Source organism: Oncorhynchus gorbuscha, linkage group LG23 (assembly GCF_021184085.1).
Source record: "Oncorhynchus gorbuscha isolate QuinsamMale2020 ecotype Even-year linkage group LG23, OgorEven_v1.0, whole genome shotgun sequence".
Lineage (NCBI taxonomy): Eukaryota > Metazoa > Chordata > Actinopteri > Salmoniformes > Salmonidae > Oncorhynchus > Oncorhynchus gorbuscha.
In genome coordinates, this window is record NC_060195.1 from 42,772,022 (window position 1) to 42,797,258 (window position 25,237).

At 42.3% G+C, this 25,237-nt stretch overlaps 1 protein-coding gene across 4 annotated transcripts in view; it reads left to right on the plus strand.

The window, feature by feature from the left end:
• Positions 1 to 303: 303 nt before the first annotated feature.
• LOC124011003 (teneurin-3-like) overlaps positions 304 to 25,237 on the plus strand; it is a 193,861-nt gene continuing 168,927 nt past the window's right edge. For all 4 annotated transcript variants that reach the window (XM_046323892.1, XM_046323893.1, XM_046323894.1 and 1 more), the window contains exon 1: positions 304 to 783. The gene's annotated coding sequence lies outside the window, so the exon portion shown is untranslated. The remainder of the gene's footprint in view (positions 784 to 25,237) is intronic.

Genomic DNA, 25,237 nt, shown 5'->3' on the forward strand with positions numbered 1-25,237 from the left:
AGTAAAAATAGATGTTTTGTCATACACATGGTATAAGGATCCAGGGCTCGAACCACCCAGTTTATAATGACTAATAATTTAATCCATAAAGCAATGCATTTGTACTGGACATATCTAGACTAATTATCACTTAATTTTGAAGTGATGGTACTGTTTAATGCTTACCATTGCTTTCTCCTATTACTCAAAACGCTTCATTAACTTTTTCATGAGCGGTGGCATGTGACACATTTGGGAAGATTTACAAGCATATCAGGAGCTACCCGCAAAGAAGAGTGATGCGCACAGTCCAGTGGAAGCAGAGGGATGCGCTGCGCATTTCTCCTGCTAACAAGTTCATACAGGACAAAACAACCGTAATTGGAGAGTGTTGTCCTCACTTACTAAAAAGCCTCACGATTAAGAAAACGTCCTCTGCATCACGAGCAAGAAGAGTCAGAATTGCTGCAGGCAAGGGAATAGATACTCCTGAACGGACGAAGATGATTGGAAGAAACATTAGCAGTAGCACATGAGTTTGTGACACGTCTTTTCCCACTGAAACCTTGACACAGCACAGCACACCTTCACACTGCATGATAGCGTTGTCTCGTGTTATGTTAAGGAAATTGCAACAACGAAGAGTGCTTGGCACACGTTTTTTAAAGAATATTGAGGGTGTGATTGCAGGAAATTTCACTCACCACTATCACGGACGGACAACGCGGTGCGCAAGTTTGTATGTCTGTTGTGGAAGTTCTTCAGCAGCTCCGGACAACGGGATTGTTCAATTAGTTGAATCAGGTAAGGGCCAAAACAACTAACGTTAGGCAGTTACCTTTTGTTTTGACACCTTTGGTTTTGCTATTTTTATGATTCAAATTGATATATTTTTATACACCTAAATGGTTGACACTGCTTTTCAGAAAGCCTAAATAACGTTACACGTGTTCTAGGGCTACAGTTTCATAACAGTAAATGACTGTTTCTTTAGGATTTTATCATATGGCGGATTCTATTATACTGAGCCGCGGTGCACTGGGCAAAAGCCAGTCACATCATCAGGCGAAAGCAGGGAGTGAGGCGCGCCATTCTCAAATCTAAACAGTAATCTGTGCCGCTCTGTCAGTTTGTCAAGGCGGTATGGTGCATCGTCCAAAAACATAGCCTACAACAGCTCTTATCAATAAAATACATGTTTGAAGTTTGTAACAATTGTTCATTGCAAAGGCAGATTAAGCGTTTTTTTTAACGAAAAGCAACCACTTGTGCGCGGGAAAACACCGAATTTGACTAATTACTATTTACCTGACTTTTGTTTTGAGCCAACTTCGCCATGGGCTTTGAATGCAACCTGACCTCAAGAGTATTTCATACTATTATGTATGCAAATCCGAGACAGACACTCTTCTTAGTATGGCATTGTATGCTACAGTTAGTAGGGTATGTATTAATTTGTGGCTGTCCATCTCCAATTTCGTTAGATATGCTACGAATTACAATTCGTATTATATGTTGCACGTCGGATTTAGTACATTCAAGTACAGGTGCGGTCAGACGGCATCAATTTGCTTTACCAGTGTGGCATAACATTGCGTCCAGGAAAGCTTTACTTTCAATAGTTCCGACAAGCAGCTGCAGCACTCAATAAATCGGTATTGGGTTGTTATTATCGATCATTCCTCTAGGTCGAAATAGACCGACTGTTCTTTGTATGTCCAGGGGTAGTTTGCTCATTCTTGAGTTGTCGATTTATTTGTAGAGTAGGCCTATGCCTGATTAGGGTACTGGGATAACATACATATATTTGCTTATCTGTTCATCATAGCCCTATCTGACTAGACACATGATTATATGATTGGCTACCATCAAAAGCATGATAGACAAACCTTGCAATGTGAATGATGTATGGGCCTATTTTCCTTTGCCTTTAACCTGAGTAGTAATACACACCTAACCTACCAAACTCCCTAAGCAATACAGAATTGGTGTATGTTATTTGTGACCTGGCAACACCACTGAGGGCATGAATATACAGTATGATGCATAGGCTTATGCATAAACCATTATAAATTATCTTATATGAAGAGGGTATTCATAGGAATTGGTACCAAAATGTCAAGGATATGCCTGATATGACATCTTGTCCAATGACAGCCACAAAAAAATCATGCCAAAGGATATGTTGCTTGGGGTTGGAACTACAGTGCATTAAGTCACCAGTCCATTAGTCTACACCGTATTACTTCCATTACTTACCTATATAGTAACTCATCTGATTCCCTTAGTCATGATGGGGATAATTGAGTTCATTTGAGTGTTTTTCTCACTTTGGAGCTGGTAGTGAGGCAGTCACTGAAACCTGGTTCACCTAAATGAAATCAGACAACTTCTATTGCTTTACTACATTCACAATCAGACTTTCAGAAAATCTTCATTGTAATAAAATGAATGTCTAGGTGTTTCAGTATTTATACTGATCAAATTTCAGCACCAATGGAACATCAACTGAACAATGCTTAGCCTATTTTAACAATGTCCACACAGAAGATGAAATATATTATTTATCTGGAAGTGGGCTAATTTCATTAATTCCATGAGCCTACAATGTAATTAAGATTTACATTTGAATCACATCAGTTGCCTCATTCTTCAAACCGAATAAACATGTTATTTTCTGTGATGAAGACTGGGCAGCAGGATGGTGCTGGGTTGGACATCTCCCTCACTCCTATTATCTTGCACATTAAAAATATATTGTGTCTTGCCATGGAGGCTCAGTAGTTGACCTTATGAAATGTTGCATTAGGGAGAGGGGGATACTTAGACAGTTGTGCAACTGAATGCGTTCAACTGAAATGTGTCTTCTGCATTTAACCCAACCCCTCTGAATCGACATCCGCATTTTCAGCGCCCGGGGAACACTGGGTTAACTGCCTCGCTCAGGGGCAGAATGACAGATTTTTTACTTTGTCAGCTCGGGATTCAATCCGGCAATCTTTCGGTTACTGGCCCAACACTCTAACCACTAGGCTACCCGCACCATTAGATAATGCAAATAGCATGGCCTGAGGGCATCTGTTTCAACATGTCAAGTCAACATGTGAAGGTCCTCGCAGCTTGTAGAACTGCTCACAGATCCCTGGGCTCAAGCAGATCGGTTTTATGCTATATTTGCTTTGCATAATTGTTGGCCCTAATCTGCTACATTTAACACCCAGCCTGCTATGCCTTTGTTTGGCTGATCTGTTATCTCACCTAGTTTTTCTGAATTCTTACTGAATCCTCTTGCTGTTTGAGTTTTTGGGCTGTGAGAAAGATTGATATTTTTAGCTGTGAATTGGTCCAAACAATGTTGTTTATGAATAAATATGGACGGAGTATGTTTTATTCATTTTATATGACTGTACAAGAAAGCAGGAAGAAATCCTAGGAATTGCGTTCCACTTTTATTGAAACTAGTTTAGGTTACATTTTGAAATAATAAATGAAGGAATGAGACACTAGCATAATGTAGTATTTGTGTTTTGTTGCAGCAGTGCCATGGATGGAAGTAATATGCTACCATGACATTTTAAAGGGTGCATTTAGGCAAAGCTTGTGGCTATCAATCAGAATGACAATGATTTTCTTTTGAAATTGTCTCAAGTGAAGAGATTGACATATGTGGTCTTAATAGAAAAGTTAAAAGTTAAGGTCCAGTTGATGCGTTTTTCTCTCTGGAATTCATTTGGATAAGCTTTACACTATCAACCAATTATGCCATCTTTCAACTTGACACTTTTGCTCTGAAAGTCACCCAAGGATTTTGGAGGATTGCATGCTCTTGAAATGTGCTTATGGCAGGGATATTTGATGACAGCTTTTGATGTATTGCCACCATGGTTCTTAACTACACAATGTACTGTTGACAAGGAGAAAGCATAACATGGTAAGGGCAGTTTGGTACAAAGGATTGCTTGGCTAAAACTGTTATATATATATATTTTTTAACACCTACCACTCTCAGCCTTAAGGTACTGTATTTTAAACCATGGCCACTATTGAAACATCTCTATACAGTATACAAGTCACTTACTTGGCAAACTGACATAAGGATACCCCAGATGCTTTGGCTGTATACATTCCTTTGGAATTGTGCATCATCTACATTGCCTAGTGAAAATCTACACACCCCTTGCACAGTCTGCACATTTTGCTGTCTTAAAAATGACATCTTAAAAGGGATTAAAGTCGATTATTTCCCCTACAGATCTACACAACCTACTTCACATTTTCAAAATGAAAGAAAGTTTTATAGAAACATTTTAAAATAAAAAAATAAATTAAACGGAAGATGTCTTGATTGCGTATGTCTTCACACCCCAGAGTTAGTACTTGGTGGAAGCACATTTGGCAGTCAATACAGATTTGAATACTTTTCAATAATATTCTACCAACTTTGCACAACTCTTAGGGCATTTGTCCATAGTTTGTCAAAATTGCTTAAGTTCAGTACATTTGGTTGGAAATTGTTGATGGACAGAAATAATTAAACCTTGTCTCTGATTTTCAAGCATATTTAAGCATTTCTGGACTGAGACTAGACCACTCAGGAAATGTATTTTATGCCAAAGGCACACCAGAATGGCTTTTCAAGAGGTGTTATGTGTTCCTGAATGGTCCAGTGTCTGTCTTAACTTAAATCTGCTTTAAAAAAGGTTTTATATTTTTGTTCATCAATTATTGCCAATAAAATTGAATGAGTTTGAGCAATTTTGACAAAATCAATGGATGTTGCCCTAAGTTTTGGTAAAATCTTATTCAAAATGTGTCACACATGAAATGCCTGCCAAAAGTGCTTCCACCAAGTAATAACTTTGGGGTGTGAATACAGACTGTAACGGTCTGACGAGGAGGAGTAGTAGGAAGGATCGGAGGACCAATGCGCAGCATGTTAAGTGTCCATTTTAATATATAAAACTGAACACTACAAAAATACAAAATAACAACGCGGATGAACAAACTAAAATCGAAACAGTCCCGTATGGTACAGACACAGGAAATAATCGCCTACAACTCAAAAGTGAAACCAGGCTACCTAAGTATGGTTCTCAATCAGGGACAACAATTGACAGCTGCCTCTGATTGAGAACCATACCAGGCCAAACACAGAAATCCCAAAACATAGAAAAAGGAACATAGACAACACACCCAACTCACGCCCTGACCATACTAAAACAAAGACATAACAAAAAAACTAAGGTCAGAACGTGACAGACTCAATTATTACATCCTCATTTTATATTTCTTAGTAATTTGGAAAATATTCTATAATTTTACTTTCACTTTGAAAATGTGGAGTAGGTTTTGTAGATAAATTGGGGAAAGAATCTAATAATCCTTTTTTTAGATCAAATTTTAAGGCAGCAAAATGTGAAGACTGTGCATGGGTTGTGTAGACTTTCACTAGCGACTGTATGTGTGTCATACGCACTTGTGTACATTGGTTTCCAGCAACTCCTGCTCAGTAGGGGGTACTTGTTTTTCACTGTGGCATGGGGCGTCATAATTATGTTATGGTTGAAATCTGTTTCTGTGGTTCCAAGTGATGTGACATAGCTTGTGTGATGACTAGTCTTTTCTAAGACCTGAATACTTGCCTAGACTTCAAACGTTTGAACAGCTTGAAGAACGATCTGGCCTTAATGCCCATGCACTCTTATCATCTTCACCCGGCACAGGCAGAAGAGGACTGGCCACCCCTCAGAGCCTGGTTCCTCTCTAGGTTTCTTCCTAGGTTCCTGCCTTTCTAGGGAGTTTCTACTAGTTACCATGCTTCTACATCTGCTTGCTGTTTGGGGTTTTATGATGGGTTTCTGTATTAAACACTGTGGATATAAAAAGGGCTTTATAAATACATTTGATTTGGTTACACTTTATCGCAGCTGTATAATACATTTGTGAGCAGTGTTTTCACAGCAGTCATTTTGCTGTGATGTCTCGCCATGGCACAATCATTGCCGCCACACCATCAAAATATGGGACATGAAAAAATACTGTATTTCCTCCAAGGCGCACTTTGAAGATGCTAGAACAGACTCTAGCCAGTTTCATTTAAACAGTCTAGAGTCTATTTTGTTTAATTTAACCTTTTGTTTCGGGTGTATTTACTAACGGCCTGTATAGGTCCGGGAAAAATACATCAGTTATTGTCTAATTTTTTTTTACTCTGTCTGGAAATCGTTATCTCTGCGACACAGATTGAGTTGCTATGCCTTTTCTCATGGAGGATTCCCTGTTCTGAGGAAAAATGTAGCATTTTGTGTTCTGCAGCAGCTGTATATTTACTATGCTCTCTTCCGGGACAATATGGACCAAACATAGTTCCAATGCAACACTTGTTTACTCGCAGAGGACTATAGAGAAGATGTGGCTACTCTTAGCAAACAGATTAAGAACTTGCACAATCTACTGGTGAAAGCACCCACGCCTAACTTCTCCTTCTCGACACCACAGGCTGGATGCTGTTCCTATGTGTTGAGAGTATCACCGCCATGTCAGCACTCATTGACTGAATGGCCAATGCCTTCCAGGGACGCCTCCCTGAAGAAGTCTCCCACTCCCCTGGAAAATGGGTCAGGACTGTTGTTTCTGGTTGATTTAGCGGGTGATGCTGTCACCATTCCTGCTGCCTAACCATGGAAGCAAGTCATCCACCGTAGGCCAAATGGAGGGAAGCGGCCTGTGGCGAGTGTAGCTTCTTTGGTGTTGGGAAGCAGGGCCCAAATCCAGTTGTCAAAAAACTTCACCCTCCTGGCTTCGGAGGTTCCAACGCCATCGTCCCTTATCCGGACTCCTTCCCAGGGGGATTCTGCCTTGGACTCGGATCCGCTGCGCTCCTCCGCTCACCGGATCTCGAGGGTGTCTTACGCACCGGCTCCTCCATTAGCTATAGTAGGTTTTGCATCTGGCTCGAGGCTGCTGGACCTCCTCTTGTCAGGACCCGGTTACGAACCCAGGTCTCCGGAGTGAGAAACAGTCACTAAACCAACTGAGCCACGAATAGTCGGCAGAACCCAGAAGATGAGGCAGACACAGCAGTACTTGAGACGGTGTATTTAATGAAGTAAAAAGTGAAGTTCTTCAGGAAAACATGTAACTCCACAACCTCAAAAGGAATTCCATAAGAACAAAGGTAATCCTCCAAGACAAAAAGGTAAATCCACAAGGTGGAAGGTATAGCACAAAAAGCCTCAAAAGATACTCAAAAAACAAACAAACAAGAACAAAAAACAGAATTCCACAAGAGAGTCCACCGGGATCAACAAGAGTACTAGGGCTGGGTGCTAACATACAAACACAGAGCACAGAACTGAGGAAAACAAAGGGTTTAAATACAATCAGGGGAAACGAGGCACAGGTGCAAATAATAATGGGGATCAAGGGAAAAAAAGGTCAAAAGGCACAATGGGGGCATCTAGTGACCAAAAACCGGAACAACCCTGGCCAAATCCTGACACCTCTGCCATGTCACCAGCCGTTATCATCGACAGCTCTATGGTGAGAAACATCTTGGTTCCCAGGCAAATACCTTGTGCTGTCCTGGGGCTCAGGTACAGGACATTACAAGGCTGCTTCCTACCATTTTTACACCAGAACACGGGGGCTTTCGCTGTCATAGTCCATGTGGGATCTCATGACATTTGGGTGACTAGCTCGGTACGGATGAAACAGGATTTTAAAGAAGCGTCCAATTAGTTCAGGTCCAGTGCTATCACTGAATCGTCTCATGAAAATATTAAGTAGGTTTCTGGCTCTACACGACTGGTTGTGAGTCTACTGTAGCTCTGTTAGAGTTACCTTTGTGGATAACTTTGACACCTTTTGGAAACAGAAGATGCTCCACAGAGAGCATGGGGTCTATCCAAATCATCTTGGTGCCTGGACACTTTACTTTCCTCGAATTTCAAGGCTGCACTGAGAGGTTTACTCATTGATCCTCAAAGTCCCGCTCATGTAATCCCAACCATAAATGAATAGCATTGCCATCATACTGCAGGCTGGCAACAGGTAACCCTCATTGTCTCTTGTTTTAATCCATGTCCCTGTTCAAGGCATAGGCCCAATCGCTCAGTTCTAGACAATCTTGTATCTATACCAATTCAAACAAATCCCGTGGTATTTTCAAATAAGGAATTACCTACTGATCATAGCATGCTTGTAGTAGGGAAAGGGTTAAAAAGGGTCGGAAATGTTCTTTTCCCTGAAATTGTCCACGGGAAGTTAAGCCCGGGAATTTGGGGAATTTTGCTTAAATTCATAAAAAAAATTATCTTATAACAGTGAAGCTTTTTTGTGGGATACACATAAGGCAATTCTAGGTCTTGTGGCATATTTTGGTTAAACTATCCCCAAGAGTGCAGAGCACTCTTCCATCACATGTACAGCTGATTCTCAAGATCTTGCACACTAATGAGATGCTATTGAGCCTACACTACTACACTATCTGAGCCAAGGACTACATGCTTTCTGTTAGGTTTTGATTACAATACTGGGTGGGGTGGATATATTTTTAAATGACATATATTATCTTTTGTTAGTAAATAGTAGCTTACAGCAAGTGTGTTTAAATCATTTCTAACTTGTTAACAATTTCTGCTAGTCAGTTTTTGCAACCGTTCGACTTAGCTTGCTTGAGCCTGCTAACTGAGTGTTAATTCACCTGTTTCCATACATGTATCATTTTAAAACATGTATCTTACAAAGGAGTTGTTTAATCTAACTGCTTAAATATTTATCTGTACATGGAATTGTATTTGTTGTTTTTTGTTACTCATTTTGTTCTAATCTTTACAGGAAAATGCCAAATCTGATGTGTAGAGACATTTCACTGCAGCTAATGTAGAAGGAAAGGCTGTGTACATGTGCAAATACTGTGCCAAATCATATGTATCTAGCCAGCTATTGTCGTTCTTTTAACGCAACGTAACGTAATCAACACTGCTAGCTAGCCAGCTAGCCCCCGAATAGCAGCACTGTAGAAACTACTACACTCAACGGAACGACTTGATTAGTGTAGTGTCAACAACGCAGCCACTGTCAGCTAGCCTACAAAGTCAACAACGCAGCCACTGCCAGCTAGCCTACTTCAGCAGTACTGTATCATTTTTAATAATTTTAGTCAATAAGATTCTTGCTACGTAAGCTTAACTTTCTGAACATTCGAGACGTGTAGTCCACTTGTCATTCCAATCTCCTTGCATTAGCGTAGCCTCTTCTGTAGCCTGTCAACTATGTGTCTGTCTATCCCTGTTCTCTCCTCTCTGCACAGACCATACAAACGCTCCCACACCGCGTGGCCGCTGCCACCCTAATCTGGTGGTCCCAGCGCGCACGACCCACGTGGAGTTCCAGGTCTCCGGTAGCCTCTGGAACTGCCGATCTGCAGCCAACAAGGCAGAGTTCATCTCAGCCTATGCCTCCCTCCAGTCCCTCGACTTCTTGGCACTGACAGAAACATGGATCACCACAGATAACACTGCTACTCCTACTGCTCTCTCTTCGTCCGCCCACGTGTTCTCGCACACCCCGAGAGCTTCTGGTCAGCGGGGTGGTGGCATAGGGATCCTTATCTCTCCCATGTGGTCATTCTCTCTTTCTCCCCTTACCCATCTGTCTATCGCCTCCTTTGAATTTCATGCTGTCACAGTTACCAGCCCTTTCAAGCTTAACATCCTTATCATTTATCGCCCTCCAGGTCCCCTCGGAGAGTTCATCAATGAGCTTGATGCCTTGATAAGCTCCTTTCCTGAGGACGGCTCACCTCTCACAGTTCTGGGCGACTTTAACCTCCCCACGTCTACCTTTGACTCATTCCTCTCTGCCTCCTTCTTTCCACTCCTCTCCTCTTTTGACCTCACCCTCTCACCTTCCCCCCTACTCACAAGGCAGGCAATACGCTCGACCTCATCTTTACTAGATGCTGTTCTTCCACTAACCTCATTGCAACTCTCCTCCAAGTCTCCGACCACTACCTTGTATCCTTTTCCCTCTCGCTCTCATCCAACACTTCCCACACTGCCCCTACTCGGATGGTATCGCGCCGTCCCAACCTTCGCTCTCTCTCCCCCGCTACTCTCTCCTCTTCCATCCTATCATCTCTTCCCTCTGCTCAAACCTTCTCCAACCTATCTCCTGATTCTGCCTCCTCAACCCTCCTCTCCTCCCTTTCTGCATCCTTTGACTCTCTATGTCCCCTATCTTCCAGGCCGGCTCGGTCCTCCCCTCCCGCTCCGTGGCTTGACGACTCAATGCGAGCTCACAGAACAGGGCTCCGGAAGGCCGAGCGGAAATGGAGGAAAACTCGCCTCCCTGCGGACCTGGCATCCTTTCACTCCCTCCTCTCTACATTTTCCTCCTCTGTCTCTGCTGCTAAAGCCACTTTCTACCACTCTAAATTCCAAGCATCTGCCTCTAACCCTAGGAAGCTCTTTGCCACCTTCTCCTCCCTCCTGAATCCTCCTCCCCCTCCCCCCTCCTCCCTCTCTGCAGATGACTTCGTCAACCATTTTGAAAAGAAGATCGACGACATCCGATCCTCGTTTGCTAAGTCAAACAACACCGCTGGTTCTGCTCACACTGCCCTACCCTGTGCTCTGACCTCTTTCTCCCTCTCTCTCCAGATGAAATCTCGCGTCTTGTGACGGCCGGCCGCCCAACAACCTGCCCGCTCGACCCTATCCCCTCCTCTCTTCTCCAGACCATTTCCGGAGACCTTCTCCCTTACCTCACCTCGCTCATCAACTTATCCCTGACCGCTGGCTACGTCCCTTCCGTCTTCAAGAGAGCGAGAGTTGCACCCCTTCTGAAAAAACCTACACTCGATCCCTCCGATGTCAACAACTACAGACCAGTATCCCTTCTTTCTTTTCTCTCCAAAACTCTTGAACGTGCCGTCCTTGGTCAGCTCTCCCGCTATCTCTCTCAGAATGACCTTCTTGATCCAAATCAGTCAGGTTTCAAGACTAGTCATTCAACTGAGACTGCTCTTCTCTGTATCACGGAGGCGCTCCACACCGCTAAAGCTAACTCTCTCTCCTCTGCTCTCATCCTTCTAGACCTATCGGCTGCCTTCGATACTGTGAACCATCAGATCCTCCTCTCCACCCTCTCCGAGTTGGGCATCTCCGGCGCGGCCCACGCAGGATTGCGTCCTACCTGACAGGTCGCTCCTACCAGGTGGCGTGGCGAGAATCTGTCTCCTCACCACGCGCTCTCACCACTGGTGTCCCCCAGGGCTCTGTTCTAGGCCCTCTCCTATTCTCGCTATACACCAAGTCACTTGGCTCTGTCATAACCTCACATGGTCTCTCCTATCATTGCTATGCAGACGACACACAATTAATCTTCTCCTTTCCCCCTTCTGATGACCAGGTGGCGAATCGCATCTCTGCATGTCTGGCAGACATATCAGTGTGGATGACGGATCACCACCTCAAGCTGAACTTCGGCAAGATGGAGCTGCTCTTCCTCCCGGGGAAGGACTGCCCGTTCCATGATCTCGCCATCACGGTTGACAACTCCATTGTGTCCTCCTCCCAGAGCGCTAAGAACCTTGGCGTGATCCTGGACAACAAACTGTCGTTCTCAACTAATATCAAGGCGGTGGCCCGTTCCTGTAGGTTCATGCTCTACAACATCGCAGAGTACGACCCTGCCTCACACAGGAAGCGGCGCAGGTCCTAATCCAGGCACTTGTCATCTCCCGTCTGGATTACTGCAACTCGCTGTTGGCTGGGCTCCCTGTGCCATTAAACCCCTACAACTCATCCAGAACGCCGCAGCCCGTCTAGTGTTCAACCTTCCCAAGTTCTCTCACGTCACCCCGCTCCTCCGCTCTCTCCACTGGCTTCCAGTTGAAGCTCGCATCCGCTACAAGACCATGGTGCTTGCCTACGGAGCTGTGAGGGGAGTACCTCCAGGCTCTGATCAGGCCCTACACCCAAATAAGGGCACTGCGTTCATCCACCTCTGGCCTGCTCGCCTCCCTACCACTGAGGAAGTACAGTTCCCGCTCAGCTCAGTCAAAACTGTTCGCTGCTCTGGCTCCCCAATGGTGGAACAAACTCCCTCACGACGCCAGGACAGCGGAGTCAATCACCACCTTCCGGAGACACCTGAAACCCCACCTCTTTAAGGAATACCTAGGATAGGATAAAGTAATCCTTCTCACCCCCCCCTAAAATATTTAGATGCACTATTGTAAAGTGGTTGTTCCACTGGATGTCATAAGGTGAATGCACCAATTTGTAAGTTGCTCTGGATAAGAGCGTCTGCTAAATGACTTAAATGTAAATGTAAATGTAATATGTGAAGAATGCAACAAAGATACAGAGTCATGTACTCAGAGAAATCCTGATGAATGTCTTCCTCGAGCTGTGTATGCAACTGGTTCACCTCTGATGCTCACAGGCAATGTGTATTGGAAGAGATTTCTGAATGTTCCCAGCATACACCCCTCCAACCAGACATGCTTTATCTACTCATTGTCTGTATGCAGAGTTCAACAGAGTTCAAGTGAAGGTCAAGCAAATCATAGAGAAATCAGATTGTATTGTAATCATCTCTGATGGGTGGTTGAATGTACGTGGGCAAGGAATAATTAACTACATCATTTCCACCCCTCAACCCGTATTCTACAAGAGCACAGACACAGGCAGTCATCAATGACCTTGGACCACAGAAGATATGTTTACTGGTGACAGACAATGCTGCGAACATGAAGGCTGCTTGGTCTGAAGTGGAGGAGTCCTACCCTCACATCACACCCATTGGCTGTGCTGCTCATGCATTGAATCTTGTCCTCAAGGACATCATGGCACTGAAAACAATGGATACACTGTACAAGAGAACCAAGGAAATGTTTAGGTATGTGAAGGGTCATCAAATTATAGCAGCACTCATTCGGGTGGTATTGTCATCATGTTTGACAGTCTCCTGGAGAGGAAGGAGTCTCTCTAAGAAATGGCCATATCACAGTCTGCCGATATGGACAGTCCCATCAAGAGGATCCTCCTGGATGATGTATTTTGGGAGAGAGTGGTAAGCAGCCGGAAACTCCTGAAACCTATAGCAGTAGCCATTGAGGGAGACAATGCCATCCTGTCTGATGTTCAGACTCTGCTTGCAAATGTAAGAGGAGAAATCCATACTGGCCTGCCCACTTCACTGCTGCTCCAAGCAGAGGAAACTGTAGTTCTTAAATACATCAAAAAGCATGAAGACTTCTGCCTGAAGCACATACACGCCACAGCGTATATGTTGTACCCCAAGTATGCTGGCAATAGCATCCTGTCTGGTGCAGAGATCAACAAGGCCTATGGTATCATCACTACCGTGTCTCACCACCTTGGCCTGGAAGAGGGCAAGGTTCTTGGCAGTCTGGCGAAATACACTTCCAAGCAAGGACTTTGGGATGGAGATGGAATATGGCAGTCGTGCCAACATATCTCATCAGCCACTTGGTGGAAGGGACTTTGTGGATCTGAGGCTCTTTCTCCTGTTGCCACCATCCTCTAAATCCCACCAACATCAGCCACCTCAGAGAGCAACTGGTTCCTGTTTGGGAACACACACACCAAAGCACGCAACTGTCTGACCAATACAAGGCTTGAAAAATTGGTGGCCATCGGGGAAAATTGTAGGCTTTTTGAGCCTGACAATGAACCATCCTCAACAAGGTTGGAAAGTGACAGTGAAGATGAGGCCTCAGTCTAAGGTGGACATTGAGGAGGTCCAGAGAGAAGACATGGAAGCCTGAGAGGAAGACATCCAAATCTTTAGTTTCTAGACTTTTACAAACATTTACAAATGTTTTTGTGAGATGCGATGGATCATTGGGGATCATTCAATATTCCCTTTCTTTTGTTGTTCATTGAAGTCATCCCATGTGAAAAGTCAACTCATTTAATTGAAGTTAAATGTGTAACTAAATCGTTTTTAAAATTTATTTTGGAAGTATTTAATCATAAGGTAAAAGGTTTATGTTTCTGACTCCATATGACATGGTAAATATATCCAATGCAAAAAGCATCTACATTTAAATGGTATTAATATTAATTTGCAGGTATTCCCGTTAATTCCCACAGAAAGGTTCCACCTTTGAATATTCCCCAAAATGTGCAACCCTAATTAGGGACTCCATGTACTTCCTCTCTGTCCCAGAAGTTAATTCAGACTCTGGCCCAATTATGGACAAAAATGATATAATTGAATGCATTTAATCTTCATTTTATTTCAGCAGGCTATCTTTTTGAAAGAGCGTCTAGCACTACTATCTCTAAAAGTGGCCTAAATACTGATTCAGGATTTTTGCGGATTGATTTGCAAAATGGTAGTCACGTTTCATGCATTTTGGAAATTCACAGAAAAAGAAGTCCTTGATGTCTTACTTGCTATAGATATCAAGAAATCCACAGGGGCTGACCAATTGGAGCCTTGTATGCTCAAGTATGCTGCCCCCCTCAATCCTGGTTTAGTAACCTATATCTTAAATCATTATCAGAAAATATTCCTAAAGTACGGTAAACCACTTATGTGCTGCCACTCCATAAAGGCGAGTATAGTAGTGATCTTGATAATTATTGCCCCATTTTCAGGCTTCCATGTCTAGCTAAGATTCTACAATCTTTGTGAATAAGCAACTTCACTCTTTTTTTTTTATCAGAGCATGGTATTTTGAATATGAATCAATCTGGGTTTAGGCCAGGGCTCATTACTATCACAGCAACCACATTAATAGTTAGAAGCTAAAATTAATTGTGCAACAATTAAGTTGTCCTCGATTGGCCTGGGTTCTGACGCCTGCTCATGGTTTCATGATTATCTTACTGACAGAACTCAGACCATCGTGATTGATTGGGGTTAAGTCCGAATTTCTTGAAGTACATAAAGGTGTTGCCCAGGGGTCGCTACTAGGACCTGTTTTCGCTATTTATATCAATCTATTGGTCGATCTGTTAAAAATGTTCAATTCCATCTACAGTTGAAGTCAGAAGTTTACATACACCTTAGCCAAATACATTTAAACTCAATTTTTAACAACTCCTGACATTTCATCCTAGGAAAAATTGCCTGTTTTAGGTCAGTTAGGATCACCACTTTATTTTAAGAATGTGAAATGTCAGAATAATAGTAGAGAGAATGATTTATTTCAGCTTAGATTTCTTTCACCACATTCCCAGTAGGTCAGAAGTTCACATACCCTCAATTAGTATTTGGTAGCATTGCCTTTAAATTGTTTAATTTGGGTCAAATGTTTCTGGTAGCCTTCCACAATAATTTGGGTGAATTTTGGCCCATTCCTCCTGACAGAGCTGGTGTAACTGAGTCAGGTTTGTAGGCCTCCTTTCTCAAACACACTTTTTCAATTCTGCACACAAATGTTTTATTGGATTGAGGTCAGGGCTTTGTGATGGCCCCTCCAATACCTTGACTTTGTTGTCCTTAAGCCATTTTGCCACAACTTTGGAAGTATGCTTGGGGTCATTGTTCATTTGGAAGACGCATTTGTGACCAAGCTTCAACTTCCTGACTGATGTCTTGAGATGTTGCTTCAATATATCCACATATTTTTCCTCCTCATGTTGCCATCTATTTTGAGAAGAGAACCAGTTCCTCCTGCAGCAAAGCACCCCCACAACATGATGCTGCCACCCCTGTTCTTCACGGATGGGATGATGTTCTTCGGCTTGCAAGCCTCCCCCTTCTTCTTCCAAACATAACGATGGTCATTATGGCCAAACCGTTATATTTTTTGTTTCATCAGACCAGAGGACATTTCTCCATAAAGTATGATCTTCGTCCCCATGTGCAGTTGCAGACCGTATTCTGGCTTTTTTTATGGTGGTTTTGGAGCAGTGGCTTCTTCCTTGCTGAGCGGCCTTTCAGGTTATGTTGGTATATATGACTCGTTTTACTGTGGATATAGATAGTTTGTACCTGTTTCCTAGAACATCTTCACAAGGTCCTTTGCTGTTGATCTGGGATTGATTTGCACTTTTTGCACCAAAAGCGTCTCCTCCCTGAGTGGTATGACTGTTGCGTGGTCCCATGGTGTTTATACTTGCTATTGTTTGTACAGATGAACGTGGTACCTTCAGGCGTTTGGAAATCGCTTCCAAGTATGAACCAGACTTGTGGAGGTCATCAATTTTTTTCTGAGGTCTTGGCTGATTTCTTTAGATGTTCCCATGATGTCAAGCAAAGAGGCACTGAGGTTGAAGGTAGGCCTTGAAATACATCCACAGGTACACCTCCAGTTGACTCAAATTATGTCAATTAGCCTATCAGAAGCTTCGAATGCCACGACATCATTTTCTGGAATTTTCCAAGCTGTTAAAAGGCACAGTCAATTTAGTGTATGTAAACTTCTGACTCACTGGAATTGTGATACAGTGAAATAATCTGTCGAAACAATTGTTGGAAAAATTACTTGTCTTGCACAAAGTAGATGTCCTAACCGACTTGCTTAAACTATAGTTTGTTAACAAGAAAGTTGTGGAGTGGTTGAAAAACGAGTTATGACTCCAATCTAAGTGTATATAATCTGACTTTAACTGTATATGCGGATGATACTATTATGTATGCAATTGCCCCGCCTGCTGATTTGAAAACTTGTGCTTAATACAGCGAAAACTAATTACATGCTGTTTTCAAGTTCTTTTAAGATTGTATCAGATTACATCTTCACTCATTGGATTGTTCTATAATCCAACAAGTCCCTGCATACAAATACATTGGTATTTGTATTGATATAAAAAGTTTACTCACCACTGCATTCTTTGCCAAAAGGTTGGCTGGACCTTTTTATAGTTGTTGCGACCGTCGTATGAATAATTGGACCAAGGCACAGCGTGAGTAAAGTTTCTCATTTTAATAACGGTGAAACTTCCAAAACAACACAGATATTACTATCGTGAAATACTTAGCGCACACAGGCACTCATACAAAACAATATCTACCAAATCAGGTGGGGAAAAGGACACACTATGATCCCCAATTAGAAGTAACCATTAACAGCTGCCTCCAATTGGGAACCATACACACCAACTTAGAAATATAATAACTAGAAACCCCCCTAGTCACGCCCTGACCTATTACACCATAGAGAACCCCGAGGGCTCTCTATGGTCAGGGCGTGACAGTACCCCCCCCCCTCTCCCCCCCCCAAAGGTGCAGACTCTGACCGCAAAACCTGAAACTAGATGGGGAGGGGTAGGATGGGCAACAAGCGTCGGTGACGGCTCCGGTGCGGGACGTAGCACCCGCTCAGACCGCGGATCCGGCCATGTTGCCTGGCTGAACGCCGTGCCCGGACTGGGCACCGGCGCAGAGGAAGGATCTGGCCATGGAGCGGGATTGGACACCGTGCCTGGACTGGGCATTGGCGCAGGAATCTCTGGGCTGTGAACCGTCGCTGGAAGCTCTGGACTGTGAACCGTTGCTGGAGGTTCCGGTCTGTAGACTGTCACTGGAGTCTCCGGACTGTACACACGCACTGGTGGACGAGTGCGGGGAGCCGGCAACAGGTTGCATCGGACTGATAACACGCTCCTCAGGACGAGTGCGGGAGCCGGCACAGGACGTACCGGGCTGGAAAGGTGCACTGGAGGCCTGGTGTATGGAGCTGCCACAGGTTGCAACGGACTGATGACACGCTATTCAGGGAGAGTGCGGGGAGCCGGCACAGGACGTACCGGGCTGGGAAGGCACACTGGAGGCCTGGTGCGTGGAGCCAGAACAGGTTGCACTGGACTGATGACACGCTGTTCAAAACGCCGGAGCTGCAGCATACTCCTAGCCAACATCTCTCTCTGATATCCCTCCTCAAACTGCTCCATCGACTCCCAGACGGTCTCTGGCTCTCTCCTCAGCCGACCGCCGCTTGTGCCCCCCCCCCCCCAAAAAAAAAACAACAACTCGGGGTTGACTTCGGGCTGTTTGTGGCCGCGGACCCCGGCGTCGTCGCTGTCCTCCTAAACTCCTTTGTTACTCCCGCCAAGGAAGGGTCTCGCATCCACCTAGTATCTCTTCCCATGACCAACTCTCCTTCACCTCCTGGGCACGCTGCTTGGTCCTGACTAGGTGGGATATTTTGTCACGACCGTCGTATGAATAAATTGGACCAAGGCACAGCGTGAGTAGAGCTCCACATTTTAATGAGTGAATCTTCCAAAACAACAAAGATATAACGATCGTGAAATACGTAGCGCAAATAGGCACTCATACAAAACAATATCCCCCATAGCAGTTGGGAAAAAGGACACACTAAGTATGATCCCCAATTAGAGGTAACACACCAACATACAAATATAATACCTAGAAACTCGGTCGACCGATTATGATTTTTTACGCCGATACCGATTATTGAAGGACCAAAACAAGCCGATACAGCTTAATCGGCCAATTTTTATCTATTTGTAATAATGACAATTACATCAATACTGAATGAACAGTTATTTTAACTTAATATAATACATCAATAAAATCAATTTAGCCTCAAATAAATAATGAATCATGTTCAATTTGGTTTAAATAATGCAAAAACAAAGTGTTGGAGAAGAAAGTAAAAGTGCAATATGTGCCTTGTAAGAAAGCTAACGTTTAAGTTCCTTGCTCAGAACATGAGAACATATGAAAGCTGTTGGTTCCTTTGAACATGAGTCTTCAATATTGCCAGGGAAGAAGTTTTAGGTTGAAGTTGTTATAGGAATTATAGGACTATTTCTCTCTATATCATTTGTATTTCATTAACCTTTGACTATTGGAATATCTTATAGGCACTTTAGTATTGCCAGTGTAACAGTATAGCTTCCGTCCCTCTCCTTGCTCCTCCCTGGGCTTGAACCAAGAACACAACGACAACAGCCACCCTCGAAGCATTGTTACCCATGCAGAGCAAGGGGAACAACCACTCCAAGTCTCAGAGCGAGTGATGTTTGAAACGCTATTAGCACGCACCCCGCTAACTTGCTAGCCATTTCACAGCGGTTACACGAGCCTAATCTCAGGAGTTGATAGGCTTGAAGTCATAAACAGCTCAATGCTTGATTTGATTTTGATTTTGATTTTATTTTATTAGGATCTCTTTTAGTCCCCATTTGGACTAATCTTCCAAGAGTCCTTAACATTAAAATACAATTTATAATACAAACACACTTTCACATATAACACACTATTACAAACATGCATAATACACTAGCATAATGACCCAATAAATACTCAATCTAAAAGAAATATTAATTCTTCATCTACTATAGTCCCACAACATTTCTATATACTATATTTAAATTGTTTTTAAATAATGTTTAAACTTATATATGGAAAGGTTTCTAGTTTGCTCAGTTAATTTATTCCATTTCTTTATTGCTCTAAATCGAAATGTTATTTTGCCCATTTATTTTTTCTGGCTGGATGCTTGACGCACAACGAAGAGTTGCTGGCAAAATGCACGAAAGTGCTGTTTGAATGAATGCTTACGAGCCTGCTGCTGCCTACCACCGCTTAGTCAGACTGCTCTATCAAATCATAGACTTAATTATAACATAATAACACACAGAAATACGAGCCTTAGGTCATTAATATGGTAGATTCCGGAAACTATCGTCTTGAAATCAAGACATTTATTATTTCAGTGAAATACGGAACCGTTCCGTATTTTATCTAAGGGGTGGCATCCATTAGTCTAAACATTCCTGTTACATTGCACAACCTTGTCACAGTGGGCATTCTATATCAGATGTCTTGTGTGTCTATTTCTATGTCTGGCCTGATATTGTTCTCAATCAGAGGCAGGTGTTAGTAATTGTCTCTGATTGGGAACCATATTTAGGTAGCCTGGGTTTCACTGTGTGTTTGTGGGTGATTGTTCCTGTCTCTGTGTTTTGCACCAGATGGGACTGGTTTAGGTTTTCTCACATTTGTTGTTTTTGTTAGTTATCTCATGTGTAGTGTCTTTATAAATTAAAGAACATGAATAACCACCACACTGCATTTTGGTCCGCCTCTACTTCACCTAAAGAAAACCGTTACAAACCTTAAATGTTATGTCATAATTACGTAAAATTCTGGCAAATTAGGCGGCCCAAACTGTTGCATATACACTGACTCTGCGTGCAATGAACGCAAGAGAAGTGACACAATTTCACCTGGTTTATATTGCCTGCTAACCTGGATTTCTTTTAGCTAAATATGCAGGTTTAAAAATATATACTTCTGTGTATTGATTTTAAGAAAGGTATTGATGTTCATGGTTAGGTACACATTGGAGCAACGATACACACCGCATCGATTATATGCTATGCAGGACACGCTAGATAAACTAGTAATATCATCAACCATGTGTAGTTAACTAGTGATTATGATTTATTGATTGTTTTTTATTAGATAAGTTTAATGCTAGCTCGCAACTTACCTTGGCTTACTGCATTCGCATAACAGGCAGTCTCCTCGTGGAGTGCAATGAGAGGCAGGTGGTTAGAGCGTTGGACTAGTTAACTGTGAGGTTGCAAGATTGAAGATTGTCATTCTGCCCCTGAACGAGGCAGTTATCCCACTGTTCCTAAAACGTCAATGAAAATAAGAATGTGTTCTTAACTGACTTGCCTAGTTAAATAAAGATGAAATAAAGGTGTCCAAAATACAGATTTCTGATTGTTATGAAAACCTGAAATTGACCCTAATTAATCGGTCATTCCGATTAATCAGTCAACCTCTACTAGAAACCCCCCTAGTCACGCTCTGACCTATTACACCATAGAGAACCCCAAGGGCTCTCTATGGTCAGGGCATGACATTAGTCATGTAGATCACATCATTACGCTCATTAAGCTTCCCACTTACCTAACCTAACTTGTATTTTTAAGTCTTAACAGTGGAGGGTTGGTTGACTTTGGAGAATTCTATGATAAATCTGCCTTTATTCCAAACGTAGGGTGTAAGGAAATGAATCTTCAGAAAGAAGTTTAGATTTGGATGTTTTTGAAGTCCCAAGTGAAATTCAGACAGCTGACAGCGTATTTTTATAATGAAGAATGTGTTTGTGTTAATTGACTGTTTTTGTATTTTAACGTGTATATTGTCGATGTTTATGCTCATCTATACTTGCCTGTTGTGTGTGCTTGTTTTTGCGTTGTGCAGGGCTCATTTCAACATGACTTCCCTGTTGAAATAAAGCTTAATAATAATAATAATGACGATATGTATTCTGACAAGCAGTCCATGCACAGGCAATCTTGACAATGGCTGTTTTAACGTTCTTTGTTAAAAAGAGGGGGATCCAAGCTTTCCATTCCTACTATTTATCAACTCCTAAATATGAGCAATCTGCACCATTTTAAACCCTGATTTTTTTTTTTTTGCAGCGGCATGGTTAATGATTCTGCTCTGCAATTAGCTGTTAGTTGAATGGTAACTTGGGGTAAAATGCCACCCTACCTCTATTTTTTGTGGGGGGAATGATTTAAAAAGCTGTGATGGGACAGACCCTGTTGAGTAGTGGCAACCAGGGAAAGTGTGTGTGTGTGTGTGTATTGGGGGGAATGGTGACATGAACATTTGTCCGGGTCAGACCCCCGGACCCCCGCACCTCCCACTGCTACAACTTTTTCCATAGGAGGCACGCAGGCGCGACACATGTTCAAACTCAGTCTGTTTATTTTTAGACAAATGCTAGCGATTGTTTCATAATGAAAGAGGAGTCATTGTTCTCCAATAGAAAAACTGAGCCGTGTGCATTGCAGCTTTGGTTTGTTTCTACCTCTCCTGCTTGGGCCGAAAGCCACCTGCGATTAGCCAGAGGGTGGCATCCTGCTGACCAGGCACCGTTAGCTCTGCCACACTCGCCGGGGCCTCTCTGGAATCAACAGATTTACATTCATATCCCTCACTTGCAATCTATGGTTGTGTTAATCTACCCAAATTCTCATCTCGTCGAGATTAAATTACCTTGAGTGTTGCCTTTTGTAGGCCTTCAATCACACTGTATCATGCAGTATGCTCCGAAAAGACAGTTTGAACACAGTGAGAACATGGGAAAACACTGTGGTTTGTGTGATATGTTGTTTAATGCCAAAAGATTACCATTTAAAATGTGTGTAGAAAATAACCCACTCTAGATGTTGAACTATAAAAGCTTGAACATCTCAGAACAATATCTTTGATCATCTTAAAGTTGCTGCTTTTGAACCCTATGTTTCTAAGGTCTGGACTTTACTGTTTTTGCTTCCTCGGAAAAGGAGCTGTCAAGTGCTTCAGGCTAGGCTCTTTTGTGTCCCTCAGACAGCCCAGTGGGACGTTGGGCGTCAGCTTTGCTTATCGATGGAGCCACTTGACGGCCTCAATAATTCAGTTAATTTGACCTGGGTGATGCTGAAAGCCCCTGCTCCGAGCAGGCTGATGAAGAGCGATGATAGACCAGGGCCAGGCACTAGTTTCACGGGGGGAACCTACTCAGGGGGGAACCTACTTCGGAGTCGGTGTAATGAGATACAGGTCAATGGTCATTGACATCCAGCTCGCCATCACTTGTACTCAGGAGTTGTTCATAAACATTGCCACAGGAGTAATACAGCTAGCGCCATGTCAGTGGAATTTGGTCTGGATGTTTCTTTAAAATAAGGGAATGCAGTCTTTTTGTATTCTGATAGTGTGCTATCATGACCTACATATTTTCCCCAAAAATGCTGACAGCTGAATAATATAACCCCCCCAGTTTATTTTTCTATTTGATTAATGTAGCTCTGCACTTCTTTTAAGTGGTAATATACTTCTTACATTATTTGCTGCATTAAGTTCATAAACAGCATACTCTGTTGTCCCTAATTTATTGATTAGTGTCGATTCACAGATGGCTCCAGATTTTTATTGTGCAGCGGCAGGCTTCATTTGCACAAATCAAATCCTATCACAATTTTGTTTAAGACTTTTTTTTAACGTGGTTTTTAACACGGAGTCATAGACTCCTTCAGTAATCACAATGCCAGCTCACATTGTAGGATGTATAATATATCTCAGGAGTAAGGTAGAGGTTTATCCTGGCTTGTAAATATGAAATATTAATTTAATCTACATTCACATATAGCAATTTTGAGTAGCATCCAGCATTTAAATATGTGACTTTAACCAATAACATGGTTTGAATGCAGAGCATTTGGTTAGAATTAGGTCTATGTTGATGCTTTAACACGTATGTGACCCACCACCTTGATTCGGTACAATGTAGCAACATTTGAAATGTTTTTTTTTTTACATTGGATAAAAGTAAAGGCTCAGAGCTAGAAAATTGTATTTCATACACTGCAGTTGACAAACAATAGGAAAGTCATTCTGCTTTAAATGTTGATAAACCTGTAACCACACTTTTGAGAAAATGGCCTATGAATGTTTTGGTACAGCTACTGGAGAGCTCTTCTTTGTCTACACCCATTCAGTATTGTTTACACCCTCCACCCTCTTCAGCCTTAGCCCCACCCATCTCTTTAAGGATTTACGTGTGAGGCTATGCGCTAAACAGAGTAAGGCAGTGTAGTAAACAACCAACGATTAAGACTAAAAGTGGTGAAAGCCGTATCAAAGAGTAGTAGTAAAAGTACACTCTATCTAGTTCTTGACCTGTATCCGAATCTGGCTTTGGTGCAGGTCATGTTGCTCTTCACATTACCGTCTCAGGTAAACACAATCTATATTTAATAAATCAACATTTATTTGTCACATGCACAGGAAACAGAAGGTGTAAACGGTACAGCAAAATGGTTACTTGCATAGTGGAGTATTTTGTTTAGACCCATAAACCCAAACTATACTACATAGCACCATGCATAAATCTGCAGTTACAGTAGCCAAAATTAACCAACTATGTTCATTGTTAGCTAGCTAGCTAACAGTACACTTTAACATGCAATGAAAAACGACTTTCTGACAAAATTATACATGTATATTATCTGAAAATGTAGCTAGACTCTTAACCGTATACATGGATGAACGCTTCTCCCTCTATTTCATGGATGCCATGGTTGTCCTTAGTTTGAGGATGTAATCCAGAGACAGGTGTTTTATACAACTGCCGTCTGTGTTCTCTTTTCGACTCCCACCTCATTTGCAGCCAAACTCTACTTCCACCAGACTTTCCACTGATTTCAAAACTCTGTCAACTTCTTCCATGACAACAACACTGTTGATCGACGTTTCTTTCTTATCGGTGTCATCAGAAGACTCCACAATGTCTGGTTCAATGAAAAATGTTTTTATGGAAATCATGTATTTCCTCATCGTCTGATTCATTTTCACAGTCAGAGAGTCAGAATGGCACGGTCGTCCTCCAGCAAGTAGTCCATCAATAGCGCCTGTCTAATTCAGTTGTAAGCAGTAGCAACACTTGCAGTTCTTCATGATATCCTTAAAAAAGCTGCAGTAGAAAGGATTATCTATACAAACTGAGCAGCTCATGTTATAGACAGAAGCATTCTAGATGGCAGACCAATCAGAACTCAGCACTCGATATGTCTAGCCAATCCATTAGCACCCAATCATGACAATGGGGAAGGTTCCGTACTTTTTCTGTGGCTAAACCAACTAGGCTCGTAATCTAACCATTTTATTCATATTTACAGATGGCATACACGTGTGTTATTAAGGCACATGAACGTTGACATGTTCCAGAAGACATTTCTATCAAAAGAATGCATTTTGATAAAAATATACAATTTACGGTCAAATGGCGCTCCTGTGAAGTAGTGACGTGCGACATATGCATAGCTTCCTGGAAACGGATCACATAAGCCATTGCAAACAAACGAGCACTTTAGGAACAATCCAAGTAGAATTTTCATCCGAGACTGACGGATATATGCAATTTCATGTTTTATAAATATTTGAGTTGGAATAGTCCGTGTTTTTGACAGACATGCCAAGCAGTAATTGATGTCACACTTTATTTTCACTTCCTCGCCAGTTTAATTTGAGGATTCAGTTCCATTTTTCTTTCAGTTATTAGAAAATGTGCTTGACAAATGTTATGTTCATCATGCCATATTTTGATATAGCACTGAATCAGTCATTCAGTTGTCAGTCAACAAGTAATTGAGTCAGTTTACGTCAGTGCCTGTGATTGTCCTGCAATATCATTACAACTCCACTACTGCCAAGATTACATTTATTTCACTAACGGCATACTGATCATTGTTCCATTTGACTTTAAATTGCCAAAATCCTGTTATAT